Source organism: Mesoplodon mirus (assembly GCF_964341445.2).
Source record: "Mesoplodon mirus genome assembly, chromosome: X".
Taxonomy (NCBI): domain Eukaryota; kingdom Metazoa; phylum Chordata; class Mammalia; order Artiodactyla; family Ziphiidae; genus Mesoplodon; species Mesoplodon mirus.
The window spans coordinates 126015539-126031495 of NC_138981.1; the positions used below are offsets into that span (position 1 = coordinate 126015539).

The 15957-nt window shown below is 37.6% G+C and overlaps 2 long non-coding RNA genes across 2 annotated transcripts in view; one reads left to right on the forward strand and one right to left on the reverse strand.

The window, feature by feature from the left end:
* The window catches only part of LOC309796664, a 132451-nt gene extending 116753 nt beyond the window's left edge, over positions 1-15698 (forward strand). The window contains exon 2 of the long non-coding RNA XR_014292484.1: positions 14684-15698. This is a non-coding gene — a long non-coding RNA (uncharacterized lncRNA). The remainder of the gene's footprint in view (positions 1-14683) is intronic.
* LOC309796928 lies at positions 5099-9685 on the reverse strand. Its single transcript, XR_014292522.1, has 2 exons — positions 9096-9685; positions 5099-5425 (listed from the first exon to the last, which is right to left on the reverse strand). It is a non-coding gene; the product is annotated as an uncharacterized lncRNA (long non-coding RNA).
* Positions 15699-15957: the final 259 nt, after the last annotated feature.

A 15957-nucleotide genomic window follows, 5' to 3' on the forward strand; every position in this document is an offset into this window, starting at 1 on the left:
CTTTCTCTTAGAACTAGCCACATCCAAGTACCCCTTAAAAACTCTTCATGGACCTCTATACACATATATGGATGCCCTAGTATAAAAACCACTGCTCTGGAGGATCTCTTGGGTCTCCTCATATTTTATCATTTGTGATCTCTTGTAGTTTATCATATTATGCATTAGAAACCTAAAATCCCTTTGTAATGGAGAAGAAGGAAACACGTAGATTTCACGAATGCAAAATATGCCTCACCCTTTCACATTTTTCTTTTGTATCTACATCAGATTAAGCCTCTCTAAATAACGGTATCCCCCAAGTCAGTTATTGTTCTTCTCATGTGTATCTGATTGAAAAGCAAAGTTGAAAACTGAGTTTTACAGTTGACTTGTAACTAGATCCAGAACAAATCAGCCCTATTTCATGCCTCTTGCCTACTGATAAATTGAATTTACTTGAGCAGAAACGCATTAAAATGTAACATGAGAAGAATATAGGAAGAGAGGAAAAGTGGAGTGATAATTACCATAGAGACATTATATCGACCCTGCTATTAGTTTTTCATGTCACTAGCAAAACTGAGAAGCAAGCTCTTTAGAGTAACTACAATGACTTATTTTTATGTTACAATTATATTGTTCTAGTTTAGAAGAGAAGCATGACACAGCTACGTGAATTCAGTGTGAAGCTCTTCTTTAGGTAATTAACTCCATCAGTGACACACTATTTTCAAATAACAAGGAACATACAATTCTCACCTGAGAGCTTCAGACATTTGGCTTCCTCAAATCAAGACTACAGTGATGGTCATATGAACTTATCTACCAAACATAAACAGACTCACAGACATAGAGAACAGACTTGTGTTTGCCAAGGGGGAGGGATGGAGTGGGAGTTCTGGATTAGCAGATGCAAACTAGTATATATAGGATGGATAAACAACAAGGTCCTACTGTATAGCACAGGGAACTATATTCAATATCCTGTGATAAACCATAATGGAAAATAACATAAAAAAGAATATATATATATGTATAAGTGAATTACTTTGCTGTACAGCAGTAATGAACACATTGTCAATCAACTATACTTCAGTTTTAAAAAAAAGACTATATAGTGATGGGGACTAATTAACCCATCAGTGTAGGGTGGCCCAATGGTCTGTCCTTGGATATCTTGAGCAGCATGAAGAGTCTTTTACTGCTCGTGTAAATATACAATGACATCACCATGAAATGTGGTATCTGTTTTCCACTGTCAGACTTGGAGGTTTACTGGCATAATGCATGCAGGCAGAATGACTGCCTAATGTTCTTGGGTCTTTCTTAGTAAGTTTTTTAGGAAGGTTCAATGAATATTTGTGGAAGGAGGAAGAAAAGCATTCTATATATTTTTAAGGAAACCTAGTAGATGATGGCCATTCTGACTGGTGTGAGGTGATACCTCATTGTAGTTTTGATTTGCACTTCTCTGATTAATGATGTTGAGCATCATTAATGATGTTGAGCATCATGTTGAACACATGATGTTTCATGTGTCTGTTGGCAATCTGTATATCTTCTTTGGAGAAATGTCTATTTAGGTTTTCTGTCCATTTTTGGATTGGGTTGTTTGTTTTATTTGATATTGAGCTGCATGAACTGCTTGTAAATTTTGGATATTAATCCTTTGTAAGTTGCTTCATTTGCAAATATTTTCTCCCATTCTGAGGGTTGTCTTTTCATCTTACATTCACTGTGGAGAACAGTATGGAGGTTCCTTAAAAAACTAAAAATAGAACTACCATATGACCCAGCAATTCCACTACTGGGCATATACCCTGAGAAAACCATAATTCAAAAAGAGTCATGTACCACAGTGTTCATTGCAGTTCTATTTACAATAGCCAGGACATGGAAGCAACCTAAGTGTCCATCGACAGATGAATGGATAAAGAAGACGTGACGCATATATACAATGGGATATTACTCAGCCATAAAAAAGAAACAAAAGTGAGTTATTTGTAGTGAGGTGGATGGACCTAGAGTCTGTCTTACAGAGTGAAGTAAGTCAGAAAGAGAAAAACTAATGCCATATGCTAACACATATATATGGAATCTAAAAAAAAAAAGGTTCTGAAGAACCTAGGGGCAGGACAGGAATAAAGATGCAGACTTAGAGAGTGGATCTGAGAACATGGGGAGTGGGAAGGGTAAGCTGGGACGAAGTGAGAGAGTAGCACTGACCTATATACACTACAAATGTAAAATAGATAGCTAGTGGGAAGCAGCCGCATAGCACAGGGAGATCAGCTCAGTGCTTTGTGACCACCTAGAGGGGTAGGATAGGGAGGGTGGGAGGGAGGGAGACGCAAGAGGGAAGAGATATGGGAACATATGTATATGTATAACTGATTCACTTTGTTATAAAGCAGAAACTAACACATCATTGTCAAGCAATTATACTCCAATAAAGATGTTAAAAAAAGAGACCTAGTAGAGCATATAGACATAAATGAGTGGAATCATTCATAATAGAATGCACTGCAAGATTTTTGTAATTCACATATTTTGTGTGTATATTTGTATATATACATATATGAGTATATATGTCTGTGTCTGTACATACAAACCATATATGTATACATATATACATATATATAGAGTATGTGTATATATATATATATATATATACACACACACACACAGAGAGAGAGAGAGGATTACAAAGAATGTGTTCAGGTGCAATTTAAAGCTGTGAAGAGCCATGCAAGTGTGGGCTGTCCTTTTATTGGGAGCACACACCAGTTCTTGTTCCTTGAGAGAGACACAGGATATAACTATACCCTGGAATTATAGTCAAAGGCCACAGAACCTTTGGTCAAAAGTGTGGTTCTTGGAATTAGACGGAGCTGTGTTGGTACCCTAGCTTCATCACTTACTGGCTGTGAGACCTTACACAAGGTATTTAACTTCTATGTGCCTCAGTTGTCTCATTTGTGCAAAAGGCATAATAAGAGTTCCTAAAGCATCAGGATGTTGTGAAAAGTACATGATCCAGTGTGTGTACAGTATTCCTTACTAGAGATTTATGGATGTAACAATACAGGTCAATATTCCTTCAATTAATCTTTACTAAAGAGATCTTAAAGAAATGTCCCATTTGTTCAGGTTGCAGAGCTGTGTGTGGTAATAAGGATAACACAGGTTTCGAGTCTGATAAATCTGAACTGATATCCTAAATCTGCTACTTTCTCAGAGTCCTCTCTGTAAAATAGGATAATATATAATCACTGACTCATATTTAGCAGTGACAACATGCCAGACACTGTTCCAAGAGCTTTACATGTATTTGCACATTTAATCCTCATAGCAACCCCATGGAATCAATGCAGTATCGTTACTTCTCTTAGCTACTCACTGAAGTTGTGGTCATTACCCTAATCTCACAATTGACACAGTAACTTAGAGTTTTCATAAATGGTACTAGATTTTCAACTTCTTGAGGCCTTGAATCATGTGCAAGGTATCAAAAAGTCCTTGGAATCTATGACATAGTAAATAAACATATGGTAAGTTGAGTCAGGAAGATGACTGTCAGAAATAAAGCCTGCAAAAATTGACAGTGGTTTGGCGAGTATGGCTTGAATACTCTAATAATACTTCAGAAAACCTAGAGCTCCTGAGAATGAGGATGGGGTAAAGTGTGTAGGAGGGTAGACTCCTCAGTTTAGTGGTTGATGAATATACAGGCCTTTTTAAGGGAACTGAGTGGTTCTACTTGCAGCCTGTTGTAGGAGGATAAATTGAACCATTTGAAATCTATGGGAAGTGTACAGAAATGTACTCTAGAAATCTGACAGCTAGAAGTTCAGGCCTTAGGCACTTTCTCTTATTAAAAAAAATTAACAAACCTACTGACATTCATCTATTAGACTAAGAAGGAAACAAAACTGTAAAGCTGGTAATATTTCTTTTTTTTTTCTTTTTTGCGGTACGTGGGCCTCTCACTGTTGTGGCCTCTCCCGTTGCGGAGCACAGGCTCCAGACGCGCAGGCTCAGCGGCCATGGCTCACGGGCCCAGCCACTCCGCGGCATGTGGGATCTTCCCGGACCCGGGCACGAACCCATGTCCCCTGCATTGGCAGGCGGACTCTCAACCACTGTGCCACCAGGGAAGCCCAGCTGGCAATATTTCTAAGTTTGATTGACTTTTTCTTATGAGGAAAAAATGTAAAAAAAAAAAAAAAGGATTTACACTTCTCCAAACAAAATACACGAAGAATACATATGATGTGGTGGAACCTTGAATTGACCTCTTTATTGTCACCAAAGCACCAGGGAAAAACAATGTATTTCTTGGGTTGGATGTTTGTTAGAAATAGGTATGTCTGCTTTTAATACAGGTATGCTTCTTCTGTGTAAAGATGATTCATATCTGTTTGGGCTAATTCATGCTTTACAATTTAACATATATTTTCAAGAATTGTCTGAGTGGTCCAAGCAGAATGTTGCTGTGGTTGTTGCTGTTGCTGTTTTTGTTGTATTTATTTTTGGTTTTTGGAGGAAGAAATTGAGCCTGCAGAGAGATGAACTGACCTAGTTACAGACATAAGCTAGTATTTAGTGACATGAGACCTATTTGCATAGAAAGGTAACACGAGACACATTTCCCTGTTCGATGTGACTAAATTCAGTAACCAAAGATGATGATGTCAGTAATCCCATACTTGGATTTAGATTAAATGGATTAGGCTGGCAACAAGAAGGGCCCCTTCTAAATGGCATCATTGGATCTGTCACAACATGGTTTATATAGAAATATTTAGGAGTTTTGTAATGTATCAATATAATCCATATACACCACCCATTTAGATGACCAGATTAATTATGCAAAGGCCCAGTTTTGTTGATACTATTTACTAATTTAACTGTAGGATATGATTTGTTAGGCCTTTTTATTTGTAGATGCCTCCTCCTTGTTTCTGTTCTGCCTCCTCTAATTACCTCCTCCTTACTTAATGTAGTTACATTTTCTATTCATTTCTTTAACATGTCTATTGGAGTATAATTGCTTTACAATGGTGTGTTAGTTTCTACTCTATAACAAAGTGGATCAGTTATACATATACATATGTTCCCATATCTCTTCATTCATTTATTCAACAAATATTTATTCAATGTTTACAAAATACTAAGCACTGTCCTGTTTTCTGAGAATCCAGTAGTGAAAAGACCAACATGGTTCTCTTCCGTGTTGAGAACAAAGTCTGGTGGAGGAGGCACCTGAAAGGCCTTGCTGATGGATTGCATGTGGGAGCGAAGGAAGGTTGAGGAGTCATGGGCGACTCCCAGGCTTCTGACTTGGGCAGCCGGTGGATGGTGCTGCTGTTCACTGAGAGCACGTGTGCTGGAGGGAGGGCAGATGTTTTGTTGTTGCTGCTTTGGTGTTCTTCTGGGCCACCTAAGGGGAAATGTCCAGTCAGCAGTTGGTTATACAGGCCTGTATCTATTTAATCTCTCTGAATCCCATCCCTCCCTTCTCGAGGACCTTAATCTATTGTTTATCCCCTCTCTGTGTTTTAAGTTCTGTAAATTTGTTCTTTATCTTTAGTATAAAACAAACATACTTCACACACTTAAAAAACAAAGGGACACACATCTCCAATACTGGCATCTCCGTATACTACCTGTTTCCCATCATTAAGTCATTCATTCAATTAATAGTTGCTGAACATATATTGAACATTTTGCAGGTTACTGGACATAAAGTGGTAAATAAGATCAGCAAGAGCCCTGTCTTTATAGTGCTTTCTACAGGCAGTGAACAGATAACACATATGTCACATATTATAAGCAAAAGTATAAGGTATTCAAAGAAAAATATAATAGGAAGACCTAATCTAGACCGAGAAGTCATGAAAACCTGGAGAAAGTGATATTTAGGTGAGACCTACAGGACGAGTAAGATCTGGCCAAGAGAAGAGCATGGAGACTGTTCAGGGTTAAAACAGAGTTGAAGACTGTAGGAAGATTTGTTAAGACTCAAAGATAGGAAAGATCATAAGCCTTTAGGGGGACTAAAATTGGTCTATAGTAGATGGAATGGAGATTCCATATGGTTAAATCCAACAGAAAGAAGTGGGAGGTAAGATTTTAAAAATGCTTTCAGTTATTTGGAAAGTATTTTTTGAGTGCCTCCTATAAACTAAATGCTCTTCCAGGCACTGAGGGTTCAGCAGTGACTAAGACAAAGAATCCTGCCCTCATGAAGCTGCAATCCTAGTGAAGAGAGAAAGAAGGTTAAAGGGTAGTGTGGGAAGTTCTGGACAGATCATACAGAGTCTTATGATTTTGTAATTAATCCTAAGGGCAATAAGGAGACATTATAACATGTTAAGCAGTAAAATTACAAGATCAGTTGTATGTTTTAAAGACATCACAATGGCTAAAATGTGATAAAGATGAATGAGTTGGAGGAATCAAAAGTGGAGATAGGAGACAAGAGGAGACCGTTAATCATCAGGTAAGAGATTCGAGTATCCTGGGGTACAGTCGGAATGGAGAAAAGTAGATGACTAGATATTTATTTTTGAGGTAGAATCAGCAAGCCTTTGTAACTGTCAGGATGTGTGGAGGGGAGGTGAAATAAGGTAAAATCTGGAGTCACTTCTGTATTTTTGTATTGTGAGCCTGGTGGACAGTGGTATGATTTACTAAGATCAGGAACACATGAGGAAGAATAGGTTTGGGGCATAGCTATGATCCGTTGCAGACGTTATACATGTGAGATATCAAGGAAACAATCAAGCAAAAGGTGTCAGTAGACAACTGCACATATCAAAAGTGGAACCATGCGAGCTGTCCCCCCTCCAAGCAGAGGCAATAAATTGGTGCATGGTCTCTAGGGAATTTGTAAGCAATAATAAAATTGACTAAAACGGATCTGCTTCTTATTATTGCCATGTGCTAGTAATACTAAGCAATTCCAGGGACAAAATACTCTTCTGTACTGGAGCTGACTCTTCCCATCACCCGCTACTCCTTCCTTGGTACACCACTGCAGGTGGGTACGGATGCACATGTAGGAGAGCAAAGTCTGAGCTAGAGGTATTTCTCTGGGATTCATCAGCATGTGGGTAATAATAAAATCATGGGAATACAGGGACTATGCAGAGATATTCAATATTGAGAAGACCATAGCGAAGAGCCAGAGCCTTGAGAATGATGATATTTAAGGCATTAGCCTAGAAAGGAGTACCAAAGAGACTGGGAAGTATTTTCTCAAGAAGTGGAGGAAAATATCAGGAGTGAGTGACACTATAGAAGCCAAAAGAAGAGAGTATTTAAATGTGGAGTGGTCAAATGTCAGGTAAGATGAGGATCAAGAAATGTATGATCTATATTCAATGTTAATTGAGCCCTCAACACGTGTTTGGGGTCACAACAAAGAATAAAACACATTCTCACCCCCTGAGAATTTTACAGACAAGTGAGAAAAACAGGTTACATTGCAGTATAGAAAGCAATATAACAAGTGTTACGAGAAAGCCATGTAAAACGTTTTCTTGGGAGAAACTAGGTTGGAGACAGAAGAATGGGGGCAGGGGTTGTGCCAGAGATGGCTTTATGGGAAAGGAGATATTCATTCGTGGTGAGCCTTGAAGAATGAAGCAGCATTTGGCAGATAAGAGAGAACAGGATATTCAAGGCAAAGGAATGTGCAAATTCATGGAAACGTGCAGAAGTGTGTTGCTTTTGGTAAACGAATGCTTGGTGTGCATGTGAAGAAGCAGCAGAAGACTGAAAATAAGTCAAAATTACCTTGTGAGATGTCGTGTGCCACGCGAAGAAGATTTGATATTTTTTTTAACTGTATAAAATAGGGACCAAGGTTGTACAATCCATGACTGCAAAGGTATTTTATTCACATATCTCACCTGCTTTCTAAAATAATTTGAACTGCTTATCATTGTTTCATTTTAAAATGTAATATTAAAATCAAAATATATATCTATATGCAAAATGCTTATAATTTCATAAAAAGTTCATTTTCTAAAGCACTTTCAAATTTATCTCACTCCATGAATTCATCAAATACTTTTAAAAAAAAGTACTCCCTGCCTTCTACATGCTTCTAAAGATCCCACAAATCTTAGGTCTCATGATTGTTCCTGTTCAGGAACCGTCGACTTTGATCATGAAATATTGCACATTTTCAAGAACAACATTGGCCTCAAATGGGTACCTGGGTACCTATTAGAGGCAATATTTGGTACAACTCATTTATATTCATGTTGCATTCTTTCCAAAAGATGCAGTATCTCTTCTATCTGAAGTTTCCCCATTCTAAATTACCACCATGGTGTATTTTCTTTGACTCCGGATTGCTTTTATCCTCTGATAGTTCACAGGAATCTGAGTGAATTTGCCCATCTGCTTTGGGAAGATTTTCCCAGGTTGTAACTTTTGGGTAGCTGCTATTAATATAGAAACTGGATTTCTCGGGTCTCATGCTGATTAGCCTGTCACACATATTACAGTTGAATTAGTACATGTGAACATCCATCATCAACTATAGTCATATTTGAATTATCACAATTCCAAGAGTCAATTTTATCTATTGACACAAATATCAAAGCCTCAGTCAAGAAAAGACCATTAGTAACCTTTTGATGGTGAGTAAATGTGGTTAGTTGATCAGCTCTTCCCCTTCAAAATTCTTAGCAAATATCCCTGGTTGACAGTTAAACTTTTGGACACTATAACCGAAAAAGGCTTTTCAATGTATATATGTGCAGTTTTTCTCTCCTGAAGTGGAATGCTTTAGTAACAAATATGGCAAGGGTATAAGCATTGCATGTGTATGCTATCGCATTCCTCAAATAGTACTGTTACTCTCCTATTATTAGCAAAGGAAATGGAAATCAAAGAATGTCTAGACATTAACTTCAACCATTCTAAGTTTATGTTATCTGAATGAAGGTACTATACACGAGTACATCTATTTTTTGCATCTCCACTGAATCCACTTCATTTTAGTTTTTACCAAACACATGGACCCTGACAAAATACACGGGAAACCCCATTCAGAAATGCAATGGTAAATGAATGCACGTCCCGTGGTCATTTACCTTTAGATGAGCAGGCCACAGAGAATCTCAGAGGACTGGCAGTCTCTTCTCAAGTAGTTCACAAGGCTAATTGTTGACTTAAATGGACTATATGTAGATAAATTAGCACAATCCACAAACAGTGGGAGACATGTCTCCATGGGTCTCTCTTCAAGTCTTCTGATCAAGTGGCATTAACATCTTTGCTCCAGACTCTTCTCAAGGATGTCTGTACAGCAAACTACCTTGGAAGATAGAGATAGTGTCTCCCTCTAGGGCTGAGAATAGGTATACTTTCTTAGCAGGATAATGAAAATAATGTCATTCTCTGGGGCAAATGTTAGGCAGATTGGCCAGCAGCCCTTTTATAAGATTGTTTAAGCACAGGGTTCCTCAGTTATGACCCAGATCTGCTGCTTGTACACCATCCACCTGGTCCACTCTGTATCATCCCCATGGGACTTGTGGGGGTGGGCAAGAGGAGCTAATGCAAGTATGAAGCGCGTTCTGCCTGCTCTTCTGTTTGTAACAAGTCCTTTGTCTCTGACGCAGGAATCTTATGCCTTCTGCTGGCATGTATGAAATAGTGGCAGGCTAACTTCTGTCTTTCAAGCATGATAAAAACGCAGACACTTCATAGTTCTTAACACCATTAATAAAAAACAACTCAAGTCAATGTTCTAATGACAGTAGGGCATCACAAATTAAAGTTCTGTGCAAATCATCAGACCAGGATAGTAGTGAATGAAGACTCAGTCAAAACAGTAGCAACATCTTCGATGCCTCTAAGTACAAGCTTATTAATGTTAAAGTCATTATCAAACAAACACTTGCATCTTACTGAATAAAGGTCACAAAATACACAAAGAAATGTAAATTCTTCATATAATATAGTGTCATGGTATATTATTAGGTGGTAAGCTGCTTGGGCTTCCATTCCATAAAGGAACTGACATGCATTGGTTATAAGCATTGACATGGCTATGTGTGCATAATGCCATTAAAATAGCTAAAAATGGAAATGTCATTAAACAAGTAATCTGATGCCACGTTAATAAAATGTAGTGATATGATTGAAAACAACCTTTTAAAAAGGAAAATTTCAGATAAAACTTAATTTTGTGTACATGCCAGTAAATTTAAATTCTGTGACAATTTGTAGAGAATACATTTACCACTGAATATGCTAAGATTATAAAAGCTAATAGTGCCTGATATTTACTGGTGGTATGATTATAAATAATTATTTTCTCACTCTTGCTTAATTCAATGTTAATATATTTCTTCTGGATACCTTTGTGGTTAACTTGTTAATTGTAACATTACCGAGACTTCTCTGTTCCTTGTGACCATTCAGAAATCTTGGCAGAGGCTGTGTTGTATATCTTTATGTTTCTCAGTATTCTGCATGTAGTAGGGGCTCAGAAATGTGACAAAGATATGGTTCAATGTTTTCAACTTCCATTGCTTCTAGAAAAATGATGACTAACTTCCTTTTTTAAATAACAGCAGCAAACATATTTCTCAGCATAGGTGCTTCTGTGAAATTGCTTTAAACCATCCCCATGAAATTCAAAAGCCATTTGTTTGAAGGCTGCTCTATTTTTATGTCTATGATGTCTTTTATTCTGGGTAGACCTTTACTATTTAAATCAGTATTCAGGAAAGTAATAGCCTCATGACTTTATTAACATTTTGTTCAACTTTTCCCCTCTAAGTAAACCATTTTCCAAATGATAATCTGTTCTATACTAACTGTAATTTGGCAGAAAATTTTTCTTGTGATCATTCTTTTGTGTGGTAAATAGTAAAAACCTGTAACTAGCATACAAACATATAACTTACAAAGCAGAAATATTAAACTTCAGCATTCTAATGGTTTTTGATATTTAAATTAAGATTCATCTTAGCACGTTTGTTCCTCTCAGGGCTGTCACCTCCAAATTTCTCTGTGTGAGTTGATTGATCTGATATAGACACCACATTATTTGGGAAGAACTCTGAACACATAGACTACAAGTATTAATGGAACCAGTGACAAAAAATGCCATGTCCACTCGAATATAAGTTCCACGATGGCAATGATCTTCTCTGGGTTTCTCTATCCTCATTGACTAGAATAGTTCAATAGAATGGATGTTTAATAAATAGTTGTTTAATTAAACACAATGAATTAATCTTGTCATGAGTCTGATATGGCTATAAAGAAGGAAAGGAAGTATTTTATGGAGGAGTTGGTCTGTGAGTCTAGCATTTGTATTTGTCACACTACATCACATTCCCTGTTTTATTATGTCTGTGAGTCACATCATTCCAAATAATTATTTATCCACTTATTTGTATATTATTTCTCTCATCTACTAGATTACAAATTCTACGAGGAAAGGTACCATGTCTGTCTTGTACAGAAGTATGTTCTGGGCACCTCAAATAATGTCTAGCATATAGTAGATCCAATATATATCTGTTGAATGAGATACTAAATTTTAATATGAACTTGGTATATCTATAAATTGTAAGACATAAAACCAGAAAGGTATGGAAATTCCAATTGTTGGCATGGTGAGACAGACCCTCTAGAAGGACATCTGCATCCGTTCAGTGTGTGAGGCCAGGTTATGAAAGTCACTTTTTATAATGAGCTAGAACCTGCTTATGAATCTTTAATATTTGTGGGGATTGAAGATTTCTAGAGAATGCTGAATAATCTTGGTTTTGGAAGAAGTTCATTTAGTCCTCAAGGCAGAGAGATAACTACATAGGATTGATATATCCTAGCATTAAGGGACATTTTAAATGGAATGAGGTATAATCCGATCATTATTATTTATATGTTTTTTTATTATTAGTGGTAGTAATTGTAGTAGTTTTAGAAGTGATAGTTTCTGGCATATGGCAGGCACCAAAAATAATTGTCAACTGAATGAAAGGCCTGTCATGTTTAGATTTGCTGTCCTCCTTATTCTGAGATGTCTTCAGAACAAAATTTTCCAGTCCTCCCAATATTCCTGAGTTAGATATAATACAGTGATTGGAACATCAGGATAAATTCTGAGAGGAGCCATGGAACTAATCTGTTCCAACTCTTTTTCCAAGAGATAGATATCAATTTTTTTTGTACATAGACTTGACCCCACACACAGAACAAAGGCCCACAAACATTTCCACATGTTCATTACTCAGTTTCCATTTCATGTCAGGTGTTTCAAGAGATGTCAGGTGTTGGCTTCAGGAAGGGTATTTACTAAAGGGGAGCAGTATGTTGGAGGAAGGATCACAGTCTAGGAAATCAATGGTATGAGTTAAGCCAGAATTATTCAACTTATATGTGGCTGAAACATTTACCAAACTCATAATAATAAAACCATGATAATAAAACAGAATGCCAATTTAAGAATTTACAAGAAAAGTATATATTTGGCTCAAGAACTGGATCCAATTATCTGCAAGAGGCTTCCCTGCAGATATGCAAGGAGATAACTTTGTAGATATAATCACTATGTAGCTTATGGGGAGAGGATTTGTTTTGCTCCCATCTTCCACCTAATTATGCACAAGATCCTGTCAATTCCACCTCTGAAATGTATCTTGAATTTTTTTTTATTCCATTCTTTTCTTTTTTCAGTTTTTAATTCACCACGTTTCTCCCTGAACTGAAGCAATGCCATTTTAACTGCTTTCTCTATCTTCACTCTTTCCTATCTTTAGTCTCATTCTTTTTTAATCCACTCTCCACACTACAGTCTAAAGAATCTCTCTGGTAATCAAGTCTGCTTGTATCACACCACACTAGCCCTCTTGAGCAAAACCTGCAATGACTCTTTGCTGCATTCCAGGAAGAAACAAAATACACACACATGCATGCACATGCACAGACACATACTTTTAAGCAGGATAACCAATCAGCCTTTATTATCAGCCCCAATCCACATTTCCATTTCCTTCTCCTAAAAAAATGTCTCCAAATAACCTATGCTGTCATAATGATTGCCTTAACATTTGCCAGTTCTACATTGTGCCAAATCTTCCTTTCATCCGCTTATGCTGTTCCTGCATCATGGAGTGTCTTTCCACCGTTTACCTATAAAACACCTTTTTCATCAAGACCAAAGTCAAATGTCACTTCCTCTGAGAAATTTTCCTTGATCTACCTACTTGAAATTATTAATTCTATTTTCACAATACATATCCTATTAATACTATTTTGCACTTTTCTATTGTCTCTTTTATTATGTGGGTATGTCTGCATCCATCATTATATTGTTAGCACCTTTAGGACATCTTCCTCACCTCTGTATCTTCCTTACCTTCCTTTGTATCCTACTGTTGTAGTCTGCTCAGGCCACTTTAACAAAATACCTTAAACTGGGTGGCTTAAACAACAGGCATTTATTTCTCATGGTTCTGGATTATGAGACATGTAAGAGCAAGACGCTAGCATATTTGGTTTCTAATGAGAGTCCATTTCCTGGCTTGCAGATGGTCACCTTCTCACTGTGTCCTCACATGGTGGGGAGACTGGAAGCTCTGGTGTCTTTTCCTTGTCTTATAAGGGTAATAATCTATCTCATCATGGGTCCTAACCTCATGCCCTCATCTAAACATAATTACCTCCAAAAGGCCCCACCTCCTAATACTATAACACTGAGGGTTAGGGCTTCACCATATAAGTTTTGGGAGGACACGAACATTCCATACATAACGCCTACTCACTTGTCCCTACCCCTTTTCGTGTGTAGTAGAGTGCTGATACAGTGCTGAGTATGTAATAGTCTTGGAAACTTGAAAATCAACCTTTCGGATATCCAAATGCTTTCAGATTTCTGACTGTGGTTGACTGGCAGTTCCCGCTACTAAACCCTGAGCCTACCAGGACATTTACGTAGAAAGTCCTCCTTTCCTCTAGGCTGCTCTCAGCCAGTGATGAAGTGTAGCAGGAATACTAATGCAGACCAACCTCTGGGACATTTGAGACTCCTCTGATGACTAACTTTGCCTCAAGGACTCTCCATTGGCCTGCTGAACTTTCTTAGGACTGCTCTGTAAGTCTAAGACACATCCATGCAATCTTCCTTTCTTCCTTCTCTCCTTCACAAGGGGTAGACCTTAGTGCTGTCTGATGGTTCCTCTTGCATCTTCTCCCCATTTTCCCTCACAAGCAATACCCCTAAATTTTTCTTTTATGTGTAATAGTCGCTTAGTGTCTGCTTTTCAGAACACCTTGAAAACACAATATGTTTCAATAAATCAAGGAATGGTGCATGCTGTCTCCTATCTCCCAGAAGCCTTGGTGCTACTCTCTGGCCATTCAAAGTCCTTAATATGATCATCAACCCAGACCTTCCTTCCTTTTCAGTACACTCCTATGTAATGACCTGAGAGCCTCTAGCATTATTGATCGTTTATTAATGCCAAACACCATATATGGGTCTAGGACTAGTGACTAGTCACTTACTCATTCTTTTGTACTTATTTTGAAACAAGTAGCTGAGGACATAAGATTTGTAGTGAACTGGTGACATTATCAAAAATTATAAACTTGCTTTATGTTTATATAAAACATATCTCAAAATATTTCATATCTGTCCTGACTTTGTGCTTGTTTTCAGCTACACTTTTTGAAGAGGAAACTTAAAAGATGTAAAAATAACATCAGAAGAAGAGCAATATAGTGGCTGGGCCACTGAGCTTGTCACCATCTTTTTATTATTACCTGTCAATTGAATATTGGCAGTGTAACCAACAAAGCAGAGAGTGTTCCAAGCAATGTCTAGATGCAGTTTCACATGAGACACATGTAAGAAAGGAGGGGAGAGACCAGGGGGAAGATGACAGAAGAGTAAGACGCAGAGATCACCTTCCTCCCCACAGATACACTGGAAATACATCTACACGTGGAACAACTCCTACAGAACACCTACTGAACACTGGCAGAAGACCTCAGACCTCCAAAAAGTCTGAGCCGTGTGGATCAAAGGCTCTTGGTGCTGCAGCCAGGAGTCAGTGCTGTGCCTCTGAGGTGGGAGAGCCAACTTCAGGACACTGCTCCACAAGAGACCTCCCAGCTCTATATAATATCAAATGGCGAAAATCTAAATGCCTATCGACAGATGAATGGATAAAGAAGATATGGTACATATATACAATGGAACGCTACTCAGCCATAAAAAAGAATGAAATAATGCCATTTGCAGCAACATGGATGCAACTAGAGATTATCATACTAAGTGAAGTAAGTCAGACAGAGAAAGACAAATACCATATGATATCACTTATATGTGGAATGTAAAATATGACACAAATGAACCTATCTATGAAACAGAAACAGAATCAGGGACATAGAGAATAGACTGGTTGTTACCAAGAGTGAGGGATGGAGAAGGGATGGATTGGGAGTTTGGGATTAGCAGATGCAAACTATTGTATACAGGATGGATAAACAACAAGGTCCTACTGTATAGCACAGGGAACTATATTCAGTATCCTGTGATAAACCATAATGGTAAAGAATATGAAAAAGAATGTCTATATATGTATAGCTGAGTCACTTTGCTGTACAGCAGTAATTAACACAATATTGTAATTCAACTATACATCAATAAAAAATAAACACTTTTTGTTTTAGGCCGTCAGTGTCGCTTGAAATTAACCTACACATTTAATGATTTCTTTGTTCAATTAATTGTTTTCCACTTCTGTTTCTTTCTTCCTTCCCTACCTTCCACTGGAAACATCAAATGTTTCTTTGCTGGTTTAAAAATTATAGATTCTCTTTTGAAATTTTAGTGGTTATTCCTAACTTACTAAGATGCATGCTAGTATTTCTTCCCATTAGCTTATTAACCTTATTTATAGTTGTGTCTACCTGGTGACCTTGGCATGC